Source organism: Anarrhichthys ocellatus, unplaced genomic scaffold (assembly GCF_004355925.1).
Source record: "Anarrhichthys ocellatus isolate YVR2014 unplaced genomic scaffold, GSC_Weel_1.0 scaffold87, whole genome shotgun sequence".
Lineage (NCBI taxonomy): Eukaryota > Metazoa > Chordata > Actinopteri > Perciformes > Anarhichadidae > Anarrhichthys > Anarrhichthys ocellatus.
Window position 1 is genome coordinate 642,233 of NW_022280117.1, and position 6,016 is coordinate 648,248.

The 6,016-nt window shown below is 42.8% G+C and overlaps 1 protein-coding gene across 1 annotated transcript in view; it reads right to left on the reverse strand.

Moving 5' to 3' along the window:
- LOC116398644 (tetratricopeptide repeat protein 28-like) overlaps positions 1 to 6,016 on the reverse strand; it is a 63,057-nt gene that overhangs the window by 14,073 nt on the left and 42,968 nt on the right. The window lies entirely within an intron of this gene.

A 6,016-nucleotide genomic window follows, 5' to 3' on the forward strand; every position in this document is an offset into this window, starting at 1 on the left:
CACACACACACACACACACACACACACACACACACACACACACACACGAGTATTATTTCCATCCAAGTGCATTTTATCGTGCTGAAAGTGAGTGTGGATAAACCTGAGTGGGTCGTCACGTCATACATCTATCCTTGGAGTACAGACTCCGAACCGAGAGCTCTAAATTAAAGAAAGCATTTTCTCTGTCACACACACACACTCACACTCACACACACACACACACAAATCCTAGTTAACCTCAACACACAAGGTTTATTCCCTGAATGACCAAAAGCAATTCCCTTTTTTCTTCCCTCTCTCTCTTTCTACTCTACTTTATCTGTGGAGCCAGAGTCATTCCCTCGACCATTCACGTATGAGCCACCATCTTTGGACCAATCTACGTCTCTCCATACTACATATGAACAGTATGCATAATGGGGGGTGGAGGGGGAGGACAAGTGGCCTTCTGATCCCGTTAACTGCAGTACATTGGAGGGGTTTGGTTCTCTTAGGCCGGGTAATTAGACTGTCACTCAGCCGGTCGCTGCTGCACTCTGTGTGTGTGCATGTGCTCGGGCTGCCTTTGATTGCCTCAGTGACCTTTTCACCCTCAGGGAGCAAATTATACCTGCTGGGGACGGAGGGAGGACGGCGGGAGGACGGGGTCAGAGCGAAGAGAACAGGAGTGTGGATCTGATCTAGAGGGTCACGCTGGAGAAATATTGATATGAACCGATACTGTGTGCTGATTAGGGCTGACGATGATTCTGCCATGTTTGTATTAGCAGGGACAACCCCTGCATCAAACCAAGCGCCCCCAATTTCTCCCGAAACGAAAGACAAGTGTGTGAACCTTATGACACACTGGTGCACAGGAAGAGGGAGGGCAGGACACTGATGTAAATAAATCTGGGACAGCCGCAGGGGAGTCCCAGTTCTCAGAGTTCCTCTGGGAACCATGAATATCTGTTTCAAATTCTACGGTAATCCATTAAATATTTGTTTAGATATTTCACTAAAAGCCCGAAATGTCAAACTCATGTTGGGAATAGAGCAAGAGTCAAGGGATCACCAAAGTCAGTAGGATTCATCCTCTGGGGAATATGAATACCTGCAGCAAAATGTCCATGGTAACCCGTCCACTAGTTGGTGAAATATTTCAGTCCAGAGACCGACATTGTTCATACTGCTGAGGAATCAGATTAAAAGGCGATTATGACAAACAAAAGCAGGTAAAATAGATTCAAAGTGACAACGTGAGTTCATACAGCCACCTGAACCATCACAATAAGACTACCGAGGCTCTGACTCATCTCTTTAATTAGCCAAAGACAGAAGTGTGATCGCCACAGCTCACCAAGAATACCTTCTAAAGAGCAGACAAGAGACCAAAGTGTGGGTTGATTTTTCTTAAATTTCGCAGTACTTGTCAACAATAATCATATTCTTTGTCTGCCTGCAGAAAGACAATATGGATTGCAATAAAAATGTCATAAAAAAACACAGTGTCCCGAAGAATCGAGGGAGAAAATTGGGATTCATATTTTGACCAAAACTAATTTCCTTTCCTCATCTTTTTCCCCGAGGCTTCCTTCACCCTCTCTGCTTCTACACCTGTGTCCTTCACTTCCGCTCTACTTCTACATCTTGGCGTCCTTCTCCTCCTCTACTTTTTTTTCCCACCTCTGACATCCCAAACTGAAAGCAGGGTCAACACCCTCCTCCTCTTCCTCCTCCTCTCCTGGTGGTGCGCCGTCTTAATTAGAGCCAAATCATCCAGGGAGAGATGAGGAGAGGTGGAGAGACCACTGATTGCTCTGGGGAAGACTCCACGCATCAGGCAGTTCCCACTCACCGAATCAGGGCAAGGAGAGAACACACTCGTAACGATTCCCTACAAAGCTAATTAGACCGTCTCTCTGTTTCACATCCAGCCTCACAGGTTGTGATAACTCATAGAGGAGGAGTGGCTCCCGCGCAAAGAGAATTCAGTCATTAATCTACAACGCCTTTCAACGGCGCTGTTATCTGGGAGCACATTTCTGTTCAGAGTTGACGCAACGACAAATAAACAGATAGCGTTTTGCTCTGGTCCCAGTGTGTTCATGTACATGTGTGTGTCTTCTCTCCGGTGTTATTGATTCATCGACAGCTCTTTTATTGAGCCAGACTAATCCAGTAAATAGATTATCGGTTCAGAATACAGGTGATGTTGGTGGAAGGGAAAGACAACGCATAAATGCAGAAATCATAGATGTGTATAAGAAGTGGACTTAGTCACTGTGACATCACCCGTTGGTTTGTGGACTGACGTTTTGAAGCCTTGAGTTCGGCAATTTGGCCGTCGCCATCTTGGATTACGGCCGTCGCCATGTTGTTTTTCTTCTGCAGCCAATGAATAGAAGTGACCATATATGGACTGAGGAGGAGTGACGTAGAGACACCGTATACGTCTCTGGTAGAGACCTGTCAATCACCATGTAGCCCCGCCCTAAAGCATCCCCTGCTTTATGGTCTGTGTGACTCTAAATGGACCATAATGTACTAAATGAACATCATGATGTATTGAAGAAGACTTGAAACTAGAGATTGAGACCATAAACTCATGTTTACAATGTTTACTGAGGTAATAAATCAAGAGAGAAGTAGAGTCATTTTCTCATAGACTTCTATACAACCAGAGGAGTCGCCCCCTGGTGGACATTAGAGAGAATGCAGGGTTTAAGACACCAGAACCGGAGGTTGCCGATACACACTTTAAATTATAATTGACCGTTCAGTAAACCCCTCCCCGGGATCAGCTATCGTCCAATCATAGCATGGCAACCTTAACTAGGCTGTAGTAAGAAATCACACAGAATGGATTACAGCCTCTGGTTCTAACGAGTGAAGCCGATGAGGAAGTGTCTTAAAACTTGCATTCTTTCTACTGACCAGCAGGGGGCGACTCCTCCGGTCAGTGGTTTAGTTGCTTAGGCTGAAAATAGAAAGCTTGACATAATGTGATGACAGGCTTCTTTGGCAAATCAATGAGAAGCTGTGAGGTATTAAGGGTGTGAGGGTGAAGTAGACCTGGTTACGGAGGGATTTAATGGCATTTTAAAAGGTGACATTCTCTCTACAGGCCTGTCAGCTCGCACAGTTTCTCACATAAGGCTGACAAGCCTGGAGTCGATTTTTTCGAAGCGTTCTTCTGCAGATATTTTCCCTACTTTGACATCCGACTCCGTTTCTTTTTCTCACACGTTCTTCCTTCTCTGTCAAACCTTCTTCTAACTTTTAATAGACCAGCAAAACCTAATTCTAAATTCCAGGAAGCTGCGAAAACGTGTGCAAATAATCTGTTTTGATGGTGGAACTGCAAAAGCAGATTTAATCACTCAGTTATATCAGATTAATGGCACTTGTAAAGGCCCTGCACTCTGGTGCATCATACATTTATTTGCTTAATCGCACTTAGAAACGCCACAAACGCATCATCCTGCAATACCTTGCAATTCTTGTCACGTTTCCTGTCGTTTCTCAACAGTATTTGTTGATTACAAACAATTACAATACAGATTATACTGCGTGGAGTCTGTCGTAATGACAAGTATTCACAGTTCCAAAAAAGGAAAATCTGCCATTTATCTGTGAGTCGCTTTTAAAGGAGCACAATAAATGTCAAAACATCATTTCGATTATCTAATTCTTTGGTATTTGATGAACTAAACTCCACTTTTCTCATATCAAATGTGGCATCGCAGAAATCTATTTTCAAAATAAAGAGAAATGCAATTTGGATTTTGCACCATTTTCTTTTGTCGGACATTCGGCAGTTAAATTAAGAGAAAAGCATGCGGCCCTTTTTGAAAAGGGGTTTTCATGCACTTACTGGCGTCAGCATCGTTCATCTTCTGAGTGCGGCCATCAATACTTGCTTTCACGAGAAGTTTTACTTGACTGTTATTTAAGCAGCTGTGAAGGAAGCTGGATGTGTTTGTGTGCATTTATTGCGCTTCAGTAGAAAGTAGAATATATTTACATGTTTACTCGACATCAAAACGGATTTATTAGATTTACCTCAAACGGACGTGTCGTTTCCTCCATAAAAAGTTGAAATCAGGTCTGAATACAGAAGTTTAAACCTGGAATGAGATGGCTAGCAGAAGACATGAAGTATGAATTAAATGCACCCGACACATTGTTATAACAGGTGAAACCGTCTCACTTTTATTTCTCATGAGCTACTTGATCAAAGTACCAGAGGTCTTGGTTCAGAGATGTTTAATGGATAAGCCTTGAATATGGATACGATGTGCATGAAAGTTTAAACAGGAGATTCTCCGGAATATTGATGCGATCAGACAATTTATCTGAAGAACTCTGATGGTTCTTGTTGAGCAACACAAATAAAGAGTGATGCTTCTTCTCCTCTCTGGCTGAGTGCAGACACTGAGATATGAGATCTTCTAAAGCAGTTCAAGTCATTTTATAGGCTACTTCTGACTGTGTGTTTTACTACCACTGAATTGACTTAGTGTTGGAAGCACTGATACTTCAAGTATTAATCCTAAAAGGGAGCTCATGAACAAGACAACAACACATTAAGGAGAGCGGAACGACAGCAAAAACAAAGTATTTTAGGTGTTTATAACCTTTCATTCAGCCTCAGTCAGAGCTTGTGTGCATGACGGGCTTTTATTTTTCCGGCTCTCTGCTCTCCTGAACATCAATCCAGAGACGACGTTTTCCTGAATCACAGAGAAGCCTGTTGGGAGGCGAGTACTGTGTCCAATGTCAACGCATCCTCTTTCAGATGATAACTTACGAAAAGTTATTCCTCGATTTCCGTGAGGTCTCCCACAAAAGTCCAGCAACACGAGTCAATTTCAGCTTGTTGCATTATGCATACAGTCTTTTCAAAATAAACTTCCATGTTCACAGGAAACAACTCGGTTAGGTTTAGGCAACAAACGTACTCGGTTTGGGTTAAAATGACTACGGAAGCGACGTTATTTAAGTACGGAAGTTATGAAACAAATAAGTCAAAGTTTGGGTTAAAATGACTAAAGAGCATTAATGAAGTACCGACGTTACGAGACAAAGTCACCATTTAAGTCAAAATAAGTACAGAAGTGGCGTTACTTAAGTGCTGAACAAATGAAGTTACATAAGAACATCTGTTGATAATAAGTCAACATTGACTTGTGGTTTCACACGGAACAACAGCGTTCTTTATACTTCCTGCTTCACGAGTACATATGTTACATACTAACTGATTTTGTGGGTTGTATACAAACTAAGAGTGCATGTGTGTAACAGTGTATGTGAACCACTTGACAATGTATATTCCTGTTGGGTGAACCAGTCCTTTAATTTATGCTGTAGATATAGTCCATGTGTTTATGAGCATGATGCACGCCCTACTGTGTCATATCACCTAAAGAAGAAATACAATACAAAACCAAGAACGTCAAACAAGAAGACGGAAACAAAGAAATGAAAACACTGAAAAAAAAAGAAAAGACGGAGCACTAGTCAATTAAAACCTCCATTATTCCAGAGGAGATCACTCAGGTGTGGCTGTGCATACGTTTCTGCCGCTGCTGTCAATTATTAATGACACCGGTCCCACGGGGCAATTAATTTCCAGAGTTAGTACACCTCCCTTTCTCCTCTCCGCTCCTCCGCTCCTTCTATTCTTTTCATTCGCGCTCCGGGGCTCATCAGCAAGCGTGGCCCACTTTAGGCTCCATTTAGACGAGCTGCTTCTGTATGAGCCAGCCAGTGAATTGTGATGTCATGCCCATTGTCTGCCAATTACGATTCAATTTAGCAGAAGAAATGCTCTGGAATGTGATTACAGGCGATAGATGGTGTGTGTGTGTGTGTGTGTGTGTGTGTGTGTGTGCGTGTTTGTGTGCGTGTGTGTGCAGTAAGTGGTAGCCAGCACTCATTGTAAGATGAGATTTGTGATGTTTTCCACCTCTCACTCAGCACTTTCATATTCTGGAGTGGCTTCCAGTTCTTCTTCCTCTTCCTCCTCTTC